The following is a 22308-nucleotide window of genomic DNA, read 5'->3' as shown; positions in this document are numbered from 1 at the left end:
GACCCCTGTGGGACCCCGCAGTCCACTTCCCTCCGTATCGTCCCGTACCGGCCCGGGTATTCCACCCACCTGTCCCGCAGGTAGGCCCCGATCACCCGCCTCAGATAGGGAGGCACCTGGTGTTCAACCAGGGCCTCCCTAATGGCGGACCAGGGCAGGGTGTTAAATGCATTGACGATGTCGATCGACACCACCAAACACACCCCGCCCCGTGCCACGGCATTGTCCGAGAGGGACTTTAGACGGTCGATTGCGTCGACCGTCGATCGCCCCTCCCGGAAGCCGAACTGGCAGTCCGCCAGATCGGGGCCAACGCGGGACAGGTGCCTGGCGAGGCGGGCAGCAATGATCTTTTCAAAGATCTTGCCCACCTCGTCCAGGAGGCAAATGGGCCGGTACGCGGAGGGAGAATCCGCAGGCCTCCCATCCTTCTTTAAGAGGACCATCCGACTTCTCCTCCAGAGGTCCGGGAACACCCCGGACCTCAGGAGCCCGGAGAAGAGGCTTCTGAGCCTCCCGCCCAGGACGCTCATGGCAAGCAACCAGACCCGGCCGGGGATGCCGTCCGGCCCCGGGGCAGTATTCTTGCCCCGAAGCCATTTGACTACCCCGGCCATTTCCTCCGGCGCGACCTCCAGATCCGGGGACCACTCATGTCCCTCTAGCTGAGGGACGGGCCGGGACGCCTCCCCGCTGACGGGGAATAGCGCGTCCACGACCCGTCCGAGCATCCCCGGATCCAGGCTTTCCGTCAGAGGGGGCGCCCAGGGACGTAAACGTCCCATCGCCATTTTGTATGGGCGCCCCCACGGATCTCGGTTCAGAGACCCGAGAAAGTCGCGCCAGGCCTGGCTCTTCGCCTGCCTGATGGCCAGCTGCAGGGCGACCACCTTCTCCCTGTATCGCCCATACAGCCGGATAGCCAGCTCCACGTCGGAACGTCGTCGTCGACGGGCGCGGGCGTACTGGCGTCGCGCGCGGATGCACTCTGTGCGTAAATCCGCTATCGCGCGCGACCACCAGTACACCGCCTTCCTCGGGAAGACCCTGGCCCGGGGCATGGCGACGTCGCAAATCGACGTCATTGCGCCCCGGAACCAATGGGCCTCCCTTGTCCCGTCGACTGGCCCGGCCGGTGTTGCCGGCCAGGCCACGACGTGGGCTGCCGCCATCAGAGCGTCCCGGTCGAGGCGCTTCAGCGCCCACCGTGGCTGAGGCGATCCCTCATCAGCGGGGCGACGTCGGGGCGTCGATGGGGCGGCGGAGAGGCCGAGAACAATGTATCTGTGGTCGGACAGCGTCTCGACCTCCTCCGCCACCCTCCACCCCGTAATACGGCGCACGGCCGGGGGCGTTGCCCATGACAGGTCAACGATGGACCCCCCGTTATACCGCACGCACGTATGGACCGAGCCCGTGTTTAGAAGACAGAGTCCGAGTCCCGCCGCCCAATCAAGCACCTCCCGGCCCCTCGGGTCCGTCCTGGGGGAACCCCAAGCTGAAGACTTGGCGTTGAAGTCCCCCAGGACCAGCACCGGACGCGGCTGGCAGCGAGAGACGCATCTCCCCACCACGTCCAGATACTGTTCATACTCCACGAGGGACCACCTCGGAGGTGCGTAGATCGCCACAACCACGGTGCCGCCCCAGTCAACGGCCAGGTATCCCCGGCCGCGCTCGATAACGGAGCACGCCGGGGACCCCGGCCGGCCTGCCCATATTATAACGACGGAGCCGTCCAAGTCCCCCATCCAATGTGGATGGTCGGGGACCCGGTACGGCTCCGCCGCTACGGCCAACCCGGCACCCCGCTCGGCCAGGAATTGCACAAAAAGGTCTTGTGCCCTGACCGAGCGGTTCAGGTTGGCCTGAATAATAGGGCCAGTAGGCCCCATTACTCCGGCGCCTCAATCTCCATCGCTGCCGCGGGAGCGGTGGCGTCTGGGGTTTTATCAGCCCCAACCGCCCCCGCGGGCGCGACGGTGGCATCCTTGGGTGCCGGATCCTTTGTTTTAGGAGCTGCCACGGCGGCTGCCGCCTTGGCCGTCGTGGTTCTCCTCCCCCTGCTTCCTCTGCCGCGTCTCGCGCTGGCAGGGCACGCCCGGCTGCCGAGGCGGTGGCCGGCCGGCTTGCCAGCACCCGCGCAAAGCGGGCACTTTGGCTTTTCTGTGCAGCCAGCCACCTTATGGTCCTGACTGCGGCACCCGAAACAGCAGCCGGACCGATCCTCGGCCGCAGTGCACCGCTGCCTCGTGTGGCCTAAGCCAAAGCAGCGGTAGCACTGCAAGGGCCGGGCGCTGAGGGCCTCCACCGTCGCTTGGGTCCAGCCCACCGTCAGTTTGCCGGCGACCGCGACTTTACGTGCGGCCGCGGCAGGGCACTGGACCCAGAGGGTGCCCAAACCAGAGGGGGAAGACCAGATTTCGCCGGTCTTCACATCCCCCCGGTCGCACCCTCCCACACGGGCGACAGCTGCGGCGACCTCCACCGGCGTGGTCGAGTCGACCAGGCCGCGCACCCTAAGGTCGGCCTTTTTGATTGGGCGCGCGACCTTCACGCCGGTCCCTGCCAGCGCGTCAGCCATCTTAGAGGCCAGGGCAGTGGCCTTGGCTGCTCCATCGGCTCCGGGGACCTCCAAAATTATTGCCCCCGTCACCGCTCTCCTGGGCTTCAGCGAGGCGATGCCAAGTTCTGCCAGGTCTATTTTGGACCTGGCAGTGGCCATCGCCTCGGCGTAACTCATCGCCCCGCCGGCCGGTACCGTTAGAGTAACGGCAGCCGTGCGGGGCGGACGTGGCGGCAGGGGAGCCCTTTTGGGAGCAGCCGGTGCCACCCGCCTCGCCGCCCTCTGGGTCAAAGCAGCCTTGGCAGCTGCCGCAGGTTTATCTGCGGCAGCCGCCCTTTTGGCCTTCCGGCCAACTACCTTTGACCACACCTCAGTTGGAGGTGTGGTGGAGGGCGGCGCAACAGTGGGGGCGGGCTGCATTTGTGTCGCCTTAGCGACCACAGTCGCTCCCCCACTGCCACCCTTTTTCTTTCCCCCCCTCCTGTCCATCGGCAGGGGTGGGGCTGGCGGCACGGGTGCCGCCGATCGCGGGCCTCGCACCCGCGGGACCAGCTCCCTTCTGAACGATGCCAATTTGGCATCGATAAGGGAGCCGATCTGTGCCAGCAAGTCGGCTGGCACAGCCGCGGGTGGGGGCGAGGACCCTCCTCGCCCAGGGGACTGGGGCCCCCGAGCGCTGATAACCGGCAGCAACCCCTTGCCCCCATCAGGGGGCAGCGGCGGAGCCATCCCGGCAACAGCCGGCCCCGCCTCCACCGCTTGACGGAGTCGGGCGACCTCCGCCCGCAACTCCGCCAATTGCTCTCGCAATTGAGCGTTCTCGGCCTCCAACAGCCGGGTGGCGCTGGGAGCCGACCGAACTGCCAGCTCCGCAACGCCCACCCGGCTGCTCAGGGCCGCCGTCCGGAGGGACCGCACCGCACTGGCCTTCAGCCCCGTCGCGGCACTGGATATCCCGGCCACATCGCCCAGGCACTCCATTACCGCGGCCGCAACGTCCCGCGTCGGGCGGCCCCGGAAATCCGCAGCGACCTCGACCTCGTCCGGAAGCGGGTCGCTCGAACTCGCGGGCCTCGGTCCCGGGGCAACCGGGTCGAAAATGCCCGCTATGAGGCTTCTTTCAGCCTCAGCCTGTTTGCGTTTGGCCTCTTGGAGGCCAACGTATTGCCCGGTCGTCGGTGGCCGGCCCCGTTTCCTCGTGGAGGTGCCCGGGACGCTCTGCGACGAGTGGTGGGAGGAGACGGAGAAGTCCGACTCCTCCCCCCCGTCGCAGTCGCCAAGGCCCTCCGCAGGCCTCTTTGCGCCGCGTGTTGCAGAATGCCTCCGCGACACCGGCTCTGTACATCTTTTGAGGCGCACGATAGGCCCGCGCACCTCCACCTCACGCTCGTTTCCCCCCTCCCCGGTTGTATTTGAAAAAGAATCCATATCTGATCCCACGAGTGTGGTCGGAAAGGAGGTCACCCCGGGTAGAGCCGCCATACCCGGGGAAGGCTAATACGCCCGGGGGGTCGCCAGGTACCCCGGGGTTGTCCGCTAAAGATTGGTGCACCCACCAACCATAGCTGGCGATTACTCCAGCTACGCCCTCTTCACCGCGCAACACTGCTTGGGGCTAGGGATTTTTTAGAGAGGTTGTCATCCTCGCGGTCCGGCCGGTTAAGGCAAGACCCCCGTTCCTGTAAAACATGACCACAGGTTTACGGTATGTGTCCGACTTTAGTTGGCCCCTCACCTCAAGCCACTCCGGCTAGGTAGAACCTGCCAGGGAATAAAATCCCCGCCGGCACCGCCTTGAGGATCATTAGGGCACGAAGCCCCCCCACCACGACAAGGTAGCGGACACGGGGGGGATCATAGCGCGTCTCGGCGCAATCGACCGATTCGCTCGACCCATTATTTTCGATTTACGGCTAAAATAAATTTTTCTCATTTTATTCAATAACATATTCTTGCTTAGATAACTTTTTTACATAGGGATTAAGCATTTAGAACGATATAATGTTTAAAATAAGGGCACTTTACTCTTGACATTTTACGGTTTTTTCAATTTTCTGAAAAATCCTATCATTAGATTTTTTTAAAAATACGATATTCTTGCTTAACTAACGTTTCTACATAGGGATTAAGCATTTAGAACGAAATCTAATGTCAGAAAATGGCACTTTACTCTTGACATTTTTCGGTTTTTTCAATTTTCTGGAAAATCCTATCATTAGATTTTTTTAAAAATACGATATTCTTGCTTAACTAACGTTTCTACATAGGGATTAAGCATTTAGAACGAAATCTAATGTAGGAAAATGGTACTTTACTCTTGATCGGTACGTTGGGACTTAGAAAATATTCGGGCGTACGCGGCGCGCTCGGCGCTTTGAACAGCTCCGGTGTCCCCATTATTTTCGATTTACGGCTAAAATAAATTTTTCTAATTTTTTTCAATTACATATTCTTGCTTAAATAACTTTTTTACATAGGGATTAAGCATTTAGAACGATAGATTGTTTAAAATAAGGGCACTTTACTCTTGACATTTTACGGTTTTTTCAATTTTCTGAAAAATCCTATCATTAGATTTGTTTAAAAATACGATATTCTTGCTTAACTAACGTTTCTACATAGGGATTAAGCATTTAGAACGAAATCTAATGTCAGAAAATGGCACTTTACTCTTGACATTTTTCGGTTTTTTCAATTTTCTGGAAAATCCTATCATTAGATTTTTTTAAAAATACGATATTCTTGCTTAACTAACGTTTCTACATAGGGATTAAGCATTTAGAACGAAATCTAATGTAGGAAAATGGTACTTTACTCTTGATCGGTACGTTGGGACTTTGAAAATATTCGGGCGTTCCAATCGCTCGTCTGTTGCATCATAGCGCGTCTCGGCGCAATCGACCGATTCGCTCGACCCATTATTTTCGATTTACGGCTAAAATAAATTTTTCTCATTTTATTCAATAACATATTCTTGCTTAGATAACTTTTTTACATAGGGATTAAGCATTTAGAACGATATAATGTTTAAAATAAGGGCACTTTACTCTTGACATTTTACGGTTTTTTCAATTTTCTGAAAAATCCTATCATTAGATTTTTTTAAAAATACGATATTCTTGCTTAACTAACGTTTCTACATAGGGATTAAGCATTTAGAACGAAATCTAATGTCAGAAAATGGCACTTTACTCTTGACATTTTTCGGTTTTTTCAATTTTCTGGAAAATCCTATCATTAGATTTTTTTAAAAATACGATATTCTTGCTTAACTGACGTTTCTACATAGGGATTAAGCATTTAGAACGAAATCTAATGTAGGAAAATGGTACTTTACTCTTGATCGGTACGTTGGGACTTTGAAAATATTCGGGCGTTCCAATCGCTCGTCTGTTGCATCATAGCGCGTCTCGGCGCAATCGACCGATTCGCTCGACCCATTATTTTCGATTTACGGCTAAAATAAATTTTTCTCATTTTATTCAATAACATATTCTTGCTTAGATAACTTTTTTACATAGGGATTAAGCATTTAGAACGATATAATGTTTAAAATAAGGGCACTTTACTCTTGACATTTTACGGTTTTTTCAATTTTCTGAAAAATCCTACCATTAGATTTTTTTAAAAATACGATATTCTTGCTTAACTAACGTTTCTACATAGGGATTAAGCATTTAGATCGAAATCTAATGTCAGAAAATGGCACTTTACTCTTGACATTTTTCGGTTTTTTCAATTTTCTGGAAAATCCTATCATTAGATTTTTTTAAAAATACGATATTCTTGCTTAACTGACGTTTCTACATAGGGATTAAGCATTTAGAACGAAATCTAATGTAGGAAAATGGTACTTTACTCTTGATCGGTACGTTGGGACTTTGAAAATATTCGGGCGTTCCAATCGCTCGTCTGTTGCATCATAGCGCGTCTCGGCGCAATCGACCGATTCGCTCGACCCATTATTTTCGATTTACGGCTAAAATAAATTTTTCTCATTTTATTCAATAACATATTCTTGCTTAGATAACTTTTTTACATAGGGATTAAGCATTTAGAACGATATAATGTTTAAAATAAGGGCACTTTACTCTTGACATTTTACGGTTTTTTCAATTTTCTGGAAAATCCTATCATTAGATTTTTTTAAAAATACGATATTCTTGCTTAACTAACGTTTCTACATAGGGATTAAGCATTTAGAACGAAATCTAATGTCAGAAAATGGCACTTTACTCTTGACATTTTTCGGTTTTTTCAATTTTCTGGAAAATCCTATCATTAGATTTTTTTAAAAATACGATATTCTTGCTTAACTGACGTTTCTACATAGGGATTAAGCATTTAGAACGAAATCTAATGTAGGAAAATGGTACTTTACTCTTGATCGGTACGTTGGGACTTTGAAAATATTCGGGCGTTCCAATCGCTCGTCTGTTGCATCATAGCGCGCCTCGGCGCAATCGACCGATTCGCTCGATCCATTATTTTCGATTTACGGCTAAAATAAATTTTTCTCATTTTATTCAATAACATATTCTTGCTTAGATAACTTTTTTACATAGGGATTAAGCATTTAGAACGATATAATGTTTAAAATAAGGGCACTTTACTCTTGACATTTTACGGTTTTTTCAATTTTCTGGAAAATCCTATCATTAGATTTTTTTAAAAATACGATATTCTTGCTTAACTAACGTTTCTACATAGGGATTAAGCATTTAGAACGAAATCTAATGTCAGAAAATGGCACTTTACTCTTGACATTTTTCGGTTTTTTCAATTTTCTGGAAAATCCTATCATTAGATTTTTTTAAAAATACGATATTCTTGCTTAACTGACGTTTCTACATAGGGATTAAGCATTTAGAACGAAATCTAATGTAGGAAAATGGTACTTTACTCTTGATCGGTACGTTGGGACTTAGAAAATATTCGGGCGTACGCGGCGCGCTCGGCGCTTTGAACAGCTCCGGTGTCCCCATTATTTTCGATTTACGGCTAAAATAAATTTTTCTAATTTTTTTCAATTACATATTCTTGCTTAAATAACTTTTTTACATAGGGATTAAGCATTTAGAACGATAGATTGTTTAAAATAAGGGCACTTTACTCTTGACATTTTACGGTTTTTTCAATTTTCTGAAAGATCCTATCATTAGATTTGTTTAAAAATACGATATTCTTGCTTAACTAACGTTTCTACATAGGGATTAAGCATTTAGAACGAAATCTAATGTCAGAAAATGGCACTTTACTCTTGACATTTTTCGGTTTTTTCAATTTTCTGGAAAATCCTATCATTAGATTTTTTTAAAAATACGATATTCTTGCTTAACTAACGTTTCTACATAGGGATTAAGCATTTAGAACGAAATCTAATGTAGGAAAATGGTACTTTACTCTTGATCGGTACGTTGGGACTTTGAAAATATTCGGGCGTTCCAATCGCTCGTCTGTTGCATCATAGCGCGTCTCGGCGCAATCGACCGATTCGCTCGACCCATTATTTTCGATTTACGGCTAAAATAAATTTTTCTCATTTTATTCAATAACATATTCTTGCTTAGATAACTTTTTTACATAGGGATTAAGCATTTAGAACGATATAATGTTTAAAATAAGGGCACTTTACTCTTGACATTTTACGGTTTTTTCAATTTTCTGAAAAATCCTATCATTAGATTTTTTTAAAAATACGATATTCTTGCTTAACTAACGTTTCTACATAGGGATTAAGCATTTAGAACGAAATCTAATGTCAGAAAATGGCACTTTACTCTTGACATTTTTCGGTTTTTTCAATTTTCTGGAAAATCCTATCATTAGATTTTTTTAAAAATACGATATTCTTGCTTAACTGACGTTTCTACATAGGGATTAAGCATTTAGAACGAAATCTAATGTAGGAAAATGGTACTTTACTCTTGATCGGTACGTTGGGACTTTGAAAATATTCGGGCGTTCCAATCGCTCGTCTGTTGCATCATAGCGCGTCTCGGCGCAATCGACCGATTCGCTCGACCCATTATTTTCGATTTACGGCTAAAATAAATTTTTCTCATTTTATTCAATAACATATTCTTGCTTAGATAACTTTTTTACATAGGGATTAAGCATTTAGAACGATAGATTGTTTAAAATAAGGGCACTTTACTCTTGACATTTTACGGTTTTTTCAATTTTCTGAAAAATCCTATCATTAGATTTGTTTAAAAATACGATATTCTTGCTTAACTAACGTTTCTACATAGGGATTAAGCATTTAGAACGAAATCTAATGTCAGAAAATGGCACTTTACTCTTGACATTTTTCGGTTTTTTCAATTTTCTGGAAAATCCTATCATTAGATTTTTTTAAAAATACGATATTCTTGCTTAACTAACGTTTCTACATAGGGATTAAGCATTTAGAACGAAATCTAATGTAGGAAAATGGTACTTTACTCTTGATCGGTACGTTGGGACTTTGAAAATATTCGGGCGTTCCAATCGCTCGTCTGTTGCATCATAGCGCGTCTCGGCGCAATCGACCGATTCGCTCGACCCATTATTTTCGATTTACGGCTAAAATAAATTTTTCTCATTTTATTCAATAACATATTCTTGCTTAGATAACTTTTTTACATAGGGATTAAGCATTTAGAACGATATAATGTTTAAAATAAGGGCACTTTACTCTTGACATTTTACGGTTTTTTCAATTTTCTGAAAAATCCTATCATTAGATTTTTTTAAAAATACGATATTCTTGCTTAACTAACGTTTCTACATAGGGATTAAGCATTTAGAACGAAATCTAATGTCAGAAAATGGCACTTTACTCTTGACATTTTTCGGTTTTTTCAATTTTCTGGAAAATCCTATCATTAGATTTTTTTAAAAATACGATATTCTTGCTTAACTGACGTTTCTACATAGGGATTAAGCATTTAGAACGAAATCTAATGTAGGAAAATGGTACTTTACTCTTGATCGGTACGTTGGGACTTTGAAAATATTCGGGCGTTCCAATCGCTCGTCTGTTGCATCATAGCGCGTCTCGGCGCAATCGACCGATTCGCTCGACCCATTATTTTCGATTTACGGCTAAAATAAATTTTTCTCATTTTATTCAATAACATATTCTTGCTTAGATAACTTTTTTACATAGGGATTAAGCATTTAGAACGATATAATGTTTAAAATAAGGGCACTTTACTCTTGACATTGTACGGTTTTTTCAATTTTCTGAAAAATCCTATCATTAGATTTTTTTAAAAATACGATATTCTTGCTTAACTAACGTTTCTACATAGGGATTAAGCATTTAGAACGAAATCTAATGTCAGAAAATGGCACTTTACTCTTGACATTTTTCGGTTTTTTCAATTTTCTGGAAAATCCTATCATTAGATTTTTTTAAAAATACGATATTCTTGCTTAACTAACGTTTCTACATAGGGATTAAGCATTTAGAACGAAATCTAATGTCAGAAAATGGCACTTTACTCTTGACATTTTTCGGTTTTTTCAATTTTCTGGAAAATCCTATCATTAGATTTTTTTAAAAATACGATATTCTTGCTTAACTAACGTTTCTACATAGGGATTAAGCATTTAGAACGAAATCTAATGTAGGAAAATGGTACTTTACTCTTGATCGGTACGTTGGGACTTTGAAAATATTCGGGCGTTCCAATCGCTCGTCTGTTGCATCATAGCGCGTCTCGGCGCAATCGACCGATTCGCTCGACCCATTATTTTCGATTTACGGCTAAAATAAATTTTTCTCATTTTATTCAATAACATATTCTTGCTTAGATAACTTTTTTACATAGGGATTAAGCATTTAGAACGATATAATGTTTAAAATAAGGGCACTTTACTCTTGACATTTTACGGTTTTTTCAATTTTCTGAAAAATCCTATCATTAGACTTTTTTAAAAATACGATATTCTTGCTTAACTAACGTTTCTACATAGGGATTAAGCATTTAGAACGAAATCTAATGTCAGAAAATGGCACTTTACTCTTGACATTTTTCGGTTTTTTCAATTTTCTGGAAAATCCTATCATTAGATTTTTTTAAAAATACGATATTCTTGCTTAACTGACGTTTCTACATAGGGATTAAGCATTTAGAACGAAATCTAATGTAGGAAAATGGTACTTTACTCTTGATCGGTACGTTGGGACTTTGAAAATATTCGGGCGTTCCAATCGCTCGTCTGTTGCATCATAGCGCGTCTCGGCGCAATCGACCGATTCGCTCGACCCATTATTTTCGATTTACGGCTAAAATAAATTTTTCTCATTTTATTCAATAACATATTCTTGCTTAGATAACTTTTTTACATAGGGATTAAGCATTTAGAACGATATAATGTTTAAAATAAGGGCACTTTACTCTTGACATTTTACGGTTTTTTCAATTTTCTGAAAAATCCTACCATTAGATTTTTTTAAAAATACGATATTCTTGCTTAACTAACGTTTCTACATAGGGATTAAGCATTTAGATCGAAATCTAATGTCAGAAAATGGCACTTTACTCTTGACATTTTTCGGTTTTTTCAATTTTCTGGAAAATCCTATCATTAGATTTTTTTAAAAATACGATATTCTTGCTTAACTGACGTTTCTACATAGGGATTAAGCATTTAGAACGAAATCTAATGTAGGAAAATGGTACTTTACTCTTGATCGGTACGTTGGGACTTAGAAAATATTCGGGCGTACGCGGCGCGCTTTTTTTTTTTTTTTTTTGTTTAACGTGGGGGAAATCTGCTGGTCAGACACCCCCGTCCCGCCCGAGGGGCGGGGCGGGGGTAGTGCGGGTTTTGACCCGCTAAAACCCCCACGGCGGCCTAGGGCGCTGGCGAGTAGCGGGGGAGCCACGGGAACTCTTACAGAACACAACCGCGGCTCCCCCTCGCCTGGCCGGCCACCAGGATGGAATGGCGATGGCCGGCCGCGTCCCGGGGGGGAGATTTATACTCCCCCCATGAATCATCTTGCTTCGGCGGTGCGGGGGACCGCACCCCACACCGCCTCGTCACTCCCACTATGGGGAGGACAGCTTCAGTTGGGGGGGGGGTTGGCGGGCGGCGGGCAATTAAACCAGTAATCTGGTACACCCGCCGCCCGCCTATTCTCATCTGCTCGGGGAGGGGGGCTCTAGGCGTGGGCGCACACGCCGCACCCCCCGCTCACGGCGACCCCGCTCGGCAGCCTCCTTCTGCAGCATCACCTGTTCGCAGAAGGCGATGGCTGCCGCCCATTTTCTTGGGCTCTCCAGCATGGCCCCAACTAAGCTGGAGAGAGCGAGGTCGCGACCAACTTCCCGTCTTAGGACTCGGCGCAGCACTGAAAAGGCGGGGCATACCTCCAGTGTATGCTGCGCCGAGTCCTCCTCCGCGCCACAGTGGTGGCACACCGTCGTCGCTTCCCGACCGATGCGACACAGGTACACACCGAAGCAGCCATGCCCGGTGAACACCTGCGTCGCACGGTAGGTGAGCCTGCCAAACCGCCTCTCCCGCCACGAGGTGAAGTGTGGCAGGAGAGCCCCAGGGACGCGCTCGCCGGCATGGGAACAAAGCTCCGCATGCCATCTGGCGAGCGCTAGTCCCCGGGCCTGGAGTTCGAAGCCGTCGACCGCCTCCTGCTCCGGCGGGTCCCCCCGAGCCCGGCCAGCGATGCATATGCGCCTATAGACATAGGCGCGCATCGCCGCCTGCAGCTCGAAGGGAATTTCTCCCGCCAGAGCAAGCGCCGCCACGGTAGACGCGGTGCGGTAACCCCGTATGAGGCGAAGGGCCATTTGCCTCTGAAGCCGGCGCAACAACAAAGTGATGCGCCGGCTTGCCCTCGCGGACGGCCCCCAGATCGGGGCGCCGTACAAGGCCATGGACCGCACCACGCCCAGGTATAGGCGACGCACCATGTTATCCGGTCCCCCGAGATTGGGCAACAGGCGGCCGAGCGAGGCCGCCGCCCTCTCAACTCGGGGGACGAGGCGGCCGAAATGCGCCCCGAATCTCCAGTGGCTGTCGAGGATCAGTCCGAGATACTTGATCTCGGACTTCACCTCGACGCAGGCTCCTCCAACCCAGATCCACGATCCGGACGGTGGCCGCGACCGAGGCCGTCCAAACCAGACGGCCTCGGCCTTCTCCGGGGCCATCTTCAGCCCCAGATCGTGGATCTTCGCGACGACGGCTGCCACCGCAACCTCCGCTCGTCGGATGGTCCTCTCGAAGGTGTCCCCGACGGTGACCACTAACGTGTCGTCCGCATAGCAGACGACAGTGGCACCGTCGGGCAGGGAGGCCCTCAGGACTGCGTTATATCCCAGGTCCCACAGGAGTGGTCCTAACACGGACCCCTGTGGGACCCCGCAGTCCACTTCCCTCCGTATCGTCCCGTACCGGCCCGGGTATTCCACCCACCTGTCCCGCAGGTAGGCCCCGATCACCCGCCTCAGATAGGGAGGCACCTGGTGTTCAACCAGGGCCTCCCTAATGGCGGACCAGGGCAGGGTGTTAAATGCATTGACGATGTCGATCGACACCGCCAAACACACCCCGCCCCGTGCCACGGCATTGTCCGAGAGGGACTTTAGACGGTCGATTGCGTCGACCGTCGATCGCCCCTCCCGAAAGCCGAACTGGCAGTCCGCCAGATCGGGGCCAACGCGGGACAGGTGCCTGGCGAGGCGGGCAGCAATGATCTTTTCAAAGATCTTGCCCACCTCGTCCAGGAGGCAAATGGGCCGGTACGCGGAGGGAGAATCCGCAGGCCTCCCATCCTTCTTTAAGAGGACCATCCGACTTCTCCTCCAGAGGTCCGGGAACACCCCGGACCTCAGGAGCCCGGAGAAGAGGCTTCTGAGCCTCCCGCCCAGGACGCTCATGGCAAGCAACCAGACCCGGCCGGGGATACCGTCCGGCCCCGGGGCAGTATTCTTGCCCCGAAGCCATTTGACTACCCCGGCCATTTCCTCCGGCGCGACCTCCAGATCCGGGGACCACTCATGTCCCTCTAGCTGAGGGACGGGCCGGGACGCCTCCCCGCTGACGGGGAATAGCGCGTCCACGACCCGTCCGAGCATCCCCGGATCCAGGCTTTCCGTCAGAGGGGGCGCCCAGGGACGTAAACGTCCCATCGCCATTTTTGTATGGGCGCCCCCACGGATCTCGGTTCAGAGACCCGAGAAAGTCGCGCCAGGCCTGGCTCTTCGCCTGCCTGATGGCCAGCTGCAGGGCGACCACCTTCTCCCTGTATCGCCCATACAGCTGGATAGCCAGCTCCACGTCGGAACGTCGTCGTCGACGGGCGCGGGCGCACTGGCGCCGCGCGCGGACGCACTCTGTGCGTAAATCCGCTATCGCGCGCGACCACCAGTACACCGCCTTCCTCGGGAAGACCCTGGCCCGGGGCATGGCGACGTCGCAAATCGACGTCATTGCGCCCCGGAACCAATGGGCCTCCCTTGTCCCGTCGACTGGCCCGGCCGGTGTTGCCGGCCAGGCCACGACGTGGGCTGCCGCCATCAGAGCGTCCCGGTCGAGGCGCTTCAGCGCCCACCGTGGCTGAGGCGATCCCTCATCAGCGGGGCGACGTCGGGGCGTCGATGGGGCGGCGGAGAGGCCGAGAACAATGTATCTGTGGTCGGACAGCGTCTCGACCTCCTCCGCCACCCTCCACCCCGTAATACGGCGCACGGCTGGGGGCGTTGCCCATGACAGGTCAACGATGGACCCCCCGTTATACCGCACGCACGTATGGACCGAGCCCGTGTTTAGAAGACAGAGTCCGAGTCCCGCCGCCCAATCAAGCACCTCCCGGCCCCTCGGGTCCGTCCTGGGGGAACCCCAAGCTGAAGACTTGGCGTTGAAGTCCCCCAGGACCAGCACCGGACGTGGCTGGCAGCGAGAGACGCATCTCCCCACCACGTCCAGATACTGTTCATACTCCACGAGGGACCACCTCGGAGGTGCGTAGATCGCCACAACCACGGTGCCGCCCCAGTCAACGGCCAGGTATCCCCGGCCGCGCTCGATAACGGAGCACGCCGGGGACCCCGGCCGGCCTGCCCATATTATAACGACGGAGCCGTCCAAGTCCCCCATCCAATGTGGATGGTCGGGGACCCGGTACGGCTCCGCCGCTACGGCCAACCCGGCACCCCGCTCGGCCAGGAATTGCACAAAAAGGTCTTGTGCCCTGACCGAGCGGTTCAGGTTGGCCTGAATAATAGGGCCAGTAGGCCCCATTACTCCGGCGCCTCAATCTCCATCGCCGCCGCGGGAGCGGTGGCGTCTGGGGTTTTATCAGCCCCAACCGCCCCCGCGGGCGTGACGGTGGCATCCCTGGGTGCCGGATCTTTTGTATTAGTAGCTGCCACGGCGGCTGCCGCCTTGGCCGTCGTGGTTCTCCTCCCCCTGCTCCCTCTGCCGCGTCTCGCGCTGGCAGGGCACGCCCGGCTGCCGAGGCGGTGGCCGGCCGGCTTGCCAGCACCCGCGCAAAGCGGGCACTTTGGCTGTTCAGTGCAGCCAGCCACCCTGTGGTCCTGACTGCCGCACCCAAAACAGCAGTCGGACCGATCCTCGGCCGCAGTACACCGCTGCCTCGTGTGGCCTAAGCCAAAGCAGCGGTAGCACTGCAAGGGGCGGGCGCTGAGGGCCTCCACCGTCGCCTGGGTCCAGCCCACTGTCAATTTGCCAGCGACCGCAACTTTGCGCGCGGCCGCAGCAGGGCACTGGACCCAGAGGGTGCCCAAACCAGAGGGGGAAGACCGGATTTCGCCGGTCTTCACATCCCCCCGGTCGCACCCTCCCACACGGGCGACAGCTGCGGCGACCTCCACCGGCGTGGTCGAGTCGACCAGGCCGCGCACCCTAAGGTCGGCCTTTTTGATTGGGCGCGCGACCTTCACGCCGGTCCCTGCCAGCGCGTCAGCCATCTTAGAGGCCAGGGCAGTGGCCTTGGCTGCTCCATCAGCTCCGGGGACCTCTAAAATTATTGCCCCCGTCACCGCTCTCCTGGGCTTCAGCGAGGCGATGCCAAGTTCTGCCAGGTCTATTTTGGACCTGGCAGTGGCCATCGCCTCGGCGTAACTCATCGCCCCGCCGGCCGGTACCGTTAGAGTAACGGCAGCCGTGCGGGGCGGACGTGGCGGCAGGGGAGCCCTTTTGGGAGCAGCCGGTGCCACCCGCTTCGCCGCCCTCTCGGTCAAAGCAGCCTTGGCAGCTGCCGCAGGTTTATCTGCGGCAGCCGCCCTTTTGGCCTTCCGACCAACTACCTTTGACCACACCTCAGTTGGAGGTGTGGTGGAGGGCGGCGCAACAGTGGGGGCGGGCTGCATTTGTGTCGCCTTAGCGACCACAGTCTCTCCCCCACTGCCACCCTTTTTCTTTCCCCCCCTCCTGTCCATCGGCAGGGGTGGGGCGGGCGGCACGGGTGCCGCCGATCGCGGGCCTCGCACCCGCGGGACCAGCTCCCTTCTGAACGATGCCAATTTGGCGTCGATAAGGGAGCCGATCTGTGCCAGCAAGTCGGCTGGCACAGCCGCGGGTGGGGGCGAGGACCCTCCTCGCCCAGGGGACTGGGGCCCCCGAGCGCTGATAACCGGCAGCAACCCCTTGCCCCCATCAGGAGGCAGCGGCGGAGCCATCCCGGCAACAGCCGGCCCCGCCTCCACCGCTTGACGGAGTCGGGCGACCTCCGCCCGCAACTCCGCCAATTGCTCTCGCAATTGAGCGTTCTCGGCCTCCAACAGCCGGGTGGCGCTGGGAGCCGACCGAACTGCCAGCTCCGCAACGCCCACCCGGCTGCTCAGGGCCGCCGTCCGGAGGGACCGCACCGCACTGGCCTTCAGCCCCGTCGCGGCATTGGATATCCTGGCCACATCGCCCAGGCACTCCATTACCGCGGCCGCAACGTCCCGCGTCGGGCGGCCCCGGAAATCCGCAGCGACCTCGACCTCGTCCGGAAGCGGGTCGCTCGAACTCGCGGGCCTCGGTCCCGGGGCAACCGGGTCGAAAATGCCCGCTATGAGGCTTCTTTCAGCCTCAGCCTGTTTGCGTTTGGCCTCTTGGAGGCCAACGTATTGCCCGGTCGTCGGTGGCCGGCCCCGTTTCCTCGTGGAGGTGCCCGGGACGCTCTGCGACGAGTGGTGGGAGGAGACGGAGAAGTCCGACTCCTCCCCCCCGTCGCAGTCGCCAAGGCCCTCCGCAGGCCTCTTTGCGCCGCGTGTTGCAGAATGCCTCCGCGACACCGGCTCTGTACATCTTTTGAGGCGCACGATAGGCCCGCGCACCTCCACCTCACGCTCGTTTCCCCCCTCCCCGGTTGTATTTGAAAAAGAATCCATATCTGATCCCACGAGTGTGGTCGGAAAGGAGGTCACCCCGGGTAGAGCCGCCATACCCGGGGAAGGCTAATACGCCCGGGGGGTCGCCAGGTACCCCGGGGTTGTCCGCTAACGATTGGTGCACCCACCAACCATAGCTGGCGCTTACTCCAGCTACGCCCTCTTCACCGCGCAACACTGCTTGGGGCTAGGGATTTTTTAGAGAGGTTGTCATCCTCGCGGTCCGGCCGGTTAAGGCAAGACCCCCGTTCCTGTAAAACATGACCACAGGTTTACGGTATGTGTCCGACTTTAGTTGGCCCCTCACCTCAAGCCACTCCGGCTAGGTAGAACCTGCCAGGGAATAAAATCCCCACCGGCACAGCCTTGAGGATCATTAGGGCACGAAGCCCCCCCACCACGACAAGGTAGCGGACACGGGGGGGTACGCGGCGCGCTCGGCGCTTTGAACAGCTCCGGTGTCCCCATTATTTTCGATTTACGGCTAAAATAAATTTTTCTAATTTTTTTCAATAACATATTCTTGCTTAAATAACTTTTTTACATAGGGATTAAGCATTTAGAACGATACATTGTTTAAAATAAGGGCACTTTACTCTTGACATTTTACGGTTTTTTCAATTTTCTGAAAAATCCTACCATTTGTTTTTTTTAAAAATACGATATTCTTGCTTAACTAACGTTTCTACATAGGGATTAAGCATTTAGATCGAAATCTAATGTCAGAAAATGGCACTTTACTCTTGACATTTTTCGGTTTTTTCAATTTTCTGGAAAATCCTATCATTAGATTTTTTTAAAAATACGATATTCTTGCTTAACTGACGTTTCTACATAGGGATCAAGCATTTAGAACGAAATCTAATGTAGGAAAATGGTACTTTACTCTTGATCGGTACGTTGGGACTTTGAAAATATTCGGGCGTTCCAATCGCTCGTCTGTTGCATCATAGCGCGTCTCGGCGCAATCGACCGATTCGCTCGACCCATTATTTTCGATTTACGGCTAAAATAAATTTTTCTCATTTTATTCAATAACATATTCTTGCTTAGATAACTTTTTTACATAGGGATTAAGCATTTAGAACGATATAATGTTTAAAATAAGGGCACTTTACTCTTGACATTTTACGGTTTTTTCAATTTTCTGAAAAATCCTACCATTAGATTTTTTTAAAAATACGATATTCTTGCTTAACTAACGTTTCTACATAGGGATTAAGCATTTAGATCGAAATCTAATGTCAGAAAATGGCACTTTACTCTTGACATTTTTCGGTTTTTTCAATTTTCTGGAAAATCCTATCATTAGATTTTTTTAAAAATACGATATTCTTGCTTAACTGACGTTTCTACATAGGGATTAAGCATTTAGAACGAAATCTAATGTAGGAAAATGGTACTTTACTCTTGATCGGTACGTTGGGACTTTGAAAATATTCGGGCGTTCCAATCGCTCGTCTGTTGCATCATAGCGCGTCTCGGCGCAATCGACCGATTCGCTCGACCCATTATTTTCGATTTACGGCTAAAATAAATTTTTCTCATTTTATTCAATAACATATTCTTGCTTAGATAACTTTTTTACATAGGGATTAAGCATTTAGAACGATATAATGTTTAAAATAAGGGCACTTTACTCTTGACATTTTACGGTTTTTTCAATTTTCTGAAAAATCCTACCATTAGATTTTTTTAAAAATACAATATTCTTGCTTAACTAACGTTTCTACATAGGGATTAAGCATTTAGATCGAAATCTAATGTCAGAAAATGGCACTTTACTCTTGACATTTTTCGGTTTTTTCAATTTTCTGGAAAATCCTATCATTAGATTTTTTTAAAAATACGATATTCTTGCTTAACTGACGTTTCTACATAGGGATTAAGCATTTAGAACGAAATCTAATGTAGGAAAATGGTACTTTACTCTTGATCGGTACGTTGGGACTTTGAAAATATTCGGGCGTTCCAATCGCTCGTCTGTTGCATCATAGCGCGTCTCGGCGCAATCGACCGATTCGCTCGACCCATTATTTTCGATTTACGGCTAAAATAAATTTTTCTCATTTTATTCAATAACATATTCTTGCTTAGATAACTTTTTTACATAGGGATTAAGCATTTAGAACGATATAATGTTTAAAATAAGGGCACTTTACTCTTGACATTTTACGGTTTTTTCAATTTTCTGAAAAATCCTACCATTAGATTTTTTTAAAAATACAATATTCTTGCTTAACTAACGTTTCTACATAGGGATTAAGCATTTAGATCGAAATCTAATGTCAGAAAATGGCACTTTACTCATGACATTTTTCGGTTTTTTCAATTTTCTGGAAAATCCTATCATTAGATTTTTTTAAAAATACGATATTCTTGCTTAACTGACGTTTCTACATAGGGATTAAGCATTTAGAACGAAATCTAATGTAGGAAAATGGTACTTTACTCTTGATCGGTACGTTGGGACTTAGAAAATATTCGGGCGTACGCGGCGCGCTCGGCGCTTTGAACAGCTCCGGTGTCCCCATTATTTTCGATTTACGGCTAAAATAAATTTTTCTAATTTTTTTCAATAACATATTCTTGCTTAAATAACTTTTTTACATAGGGATTAAGCATTTAGAACGATACATTGTTTAAAATAAGGGCACTTTACTCTTAACATTTTACGGTTTTTTCAATTTTCTGAAAAATCCTATCATTAGATTTTTTTAAAAATACGATATTCTTGCTTAACTAACGTTTCTACATAGGGATTAAGCATTTAGATCGAAATCTAATGTCAGAAAATGGCACTTTACTCTTGACATTTTTCGGTTTTTTCAATTTTCTGGAAAATCCTATCATTAGATTTTTTTAAAAATACGATATTCTTGCTTAACTGACGTTTCTACATAGGGATTAAGCATTTAGAACGAAATCTAATGTAGGAAAATGGTACTTTACTCTTGATCGGTACGTTGGGACTTTGAAAATATTCGGGCGTTCCAATCGCTCGTCTGTTGCATCATAGCGCGTCTCGGCGCAATCGACCGATTCGCTCGACCCATTATTTTCGATTTACGGCTAAAATAAATTTTTCTCATTTTATTCAATAACATATTCTTGCTTAGATAACTTTTTTACATAGGGATTAAGCATTTAGAACGATATAATGTTTAAAATAAGGGCACTTTACTCTTGACATTTTACGGTTTTTTCAATTTTCTGAAAAATCCTACCATTAGATTTTTTTAAAAATACAATATTCTTGCTTAACTAACGTTTCTACATAGGGATTAAGCATTTAGATCGAAATCTAATGTCAGAAAATGGCACTTTACTCTTGACATTTTTCGGTTTTTTCAATTTTCTGGAAAATCCTATCATTAGATTTTTTTAAAAATACGATATTCTTGCTTAACTGACGTTTCTACATAGGGATTAAGCATTTAGAACGAAATCTAATGTAGGAAAATGGTACTTTACTCTTGATCGGTACGTTGGGACTTTGAAAATATTCGGGCGTTCCAATCGCTCGTCTGTTGCATCATAGCGCGTCTCGGCGCAATCGACCGATTCGCTCGACCCATTATTTTCGATTTACGGCTAAAATAAATTTTTCTCATTTTATTCAATAACATATTCTTGCTTAGATAACTTTTTTACATAGGGATTAAGCATTTAGAACGATATAATGTTTAAAATAAGGGCACTTTACTCTTGACATTTTACGGTTTTTTCAATTTTCTGAAAAATCCTACCATTAGATTTTTTTAAAAATACAATATTCTTGCTTAACTAACGTTTCTACATAGGGATTAAGCATTTAGATCGAAATCTAATGTCAGAAAATGGCACTTTACTCATGACATTTTTCGGTTTTTTCAATTTTCTGGAAAATCCTATCATTAGATTTTTTTAAAAATACGATATTCTTGCTTAACTGACGTTTCTACATAGGGATTAAGCATTTAGAACGAAATCTAATGTAGGAAAATGGTACTTTACTCTTGATCGGTACGTTGGGACTTAGAAAATATTCGGGCGTACGCGGCGCGCTCGGCGCTTTGAACAGCTCCGGTGTCCCCATTATTTTCGATTTACGGCTAAAATAAATTTTTCTAATTTTTTTCAATAACATATTCTTGCTTAAATAACTTTTTTACATAGGGATTAAGCATTTAGAACGATACATTGTTTAAAATAAGGGCACTTTACTCTTAACATTTTACGGTTTTTTCAATTTTCTGAAAAATCCTATCATTAGATTTTTTTAAAAATACGATATTCTTGCTTAACTAACGTTTCTACATAGGGATTAAGCATTTAGATCGAAATCTAATGTCAGAAAATGGCACTTTACTCTTGACATTTTTCGGTTTTTTCAATTTTCTGGAAAATCCTATCATTAGATTTTTTTAAAAATACGATATTCTTGCTTAACTGACGTTTCTACATAGGGATTAAGCATTTAGAACGAAATCTAATGTAGGAAAATGGTACTTTACTCTTGATCGGTACGTTGGGACTTTGAAAATATTCGGGCGTTCCAATCGCTCGTCTGTTGCATCATAGCGCGTCTCGGCGCAATCGACCGATTCGCTCGACCCATTATTTTCGATTTACGGCTAAAATAAATTTTTCTCATTTTATTCAATAACATATTCTTGCTTAGATAACTTTTTTACATAGGGATTAAGCATTTAGAACGATAGATTGTTTAAAATAAGGGCACTTTACTCTTGACATTTTACGGTTTTTTCAATTTTCTGAAAAATCCTATCATTAGATTTGTTTAAAAATACGATATTCTTGCTTAACTAACGTTTCTACATAGGGATTAAGCATTTAGAACGAAATCTAATGTCAGAAAATGGCACTTTACTCTTGACATTTTTCGGTTTTTTCAATTTTCTGGAAAATCCTATCATTAGATTTTTTTAAAAATACGATATTCTTGCTTAACTAACGTTTTTACATAGGGATTAAGCATTTAGAACGAAATCTAATGTAGGAAAATGGTACTTTACTCTTGATCGGTACGTTGGGACTTAGAAAATATTCGGCCGTACGCGGCGCGTCTCGGCGCTTCGAACAGCTCCGGTGTCCCCATTATTTTCGATTTACGGCTAAAATAAATTTTTCTAATTTTTTTCAATTACATATTCTTGCTTAAATAACTTTTTTACATAGGGATTAAGCATTTAGAACGACATGTTGTTTAAAATAATGGTACTTTACTCTTGTGATTTTTCGGTTTTTTTTGATTATTTTGAAAAATAAATTTTTGTAATTTTTTTAAATACGATATTCGTGATCAGTGAACGATTTCACATATGGATTAAGCATTTAGAATCGTGCGGACGCGTTATTAAAAAAGTTTACTCGTTGCGA

Source organism: Megalopta genalis, unplaced genomic scaffold, assembly GCF_051020955.1.
Source record: "Megalopta genalis isolate 19385.01 unplaced genomic scaffold, iyMegGena1_principal scaffold0068, whole genome shotgun sequence".
Lineage (NCBI taxonomy): Eukaryota > Metazoa > Arthropoda > Insecta > Hymenoptera > Halictidae > Megalopta > Megalopta genalis.
Note: the sequence above shows the minus strand (reverse complement) of the source record.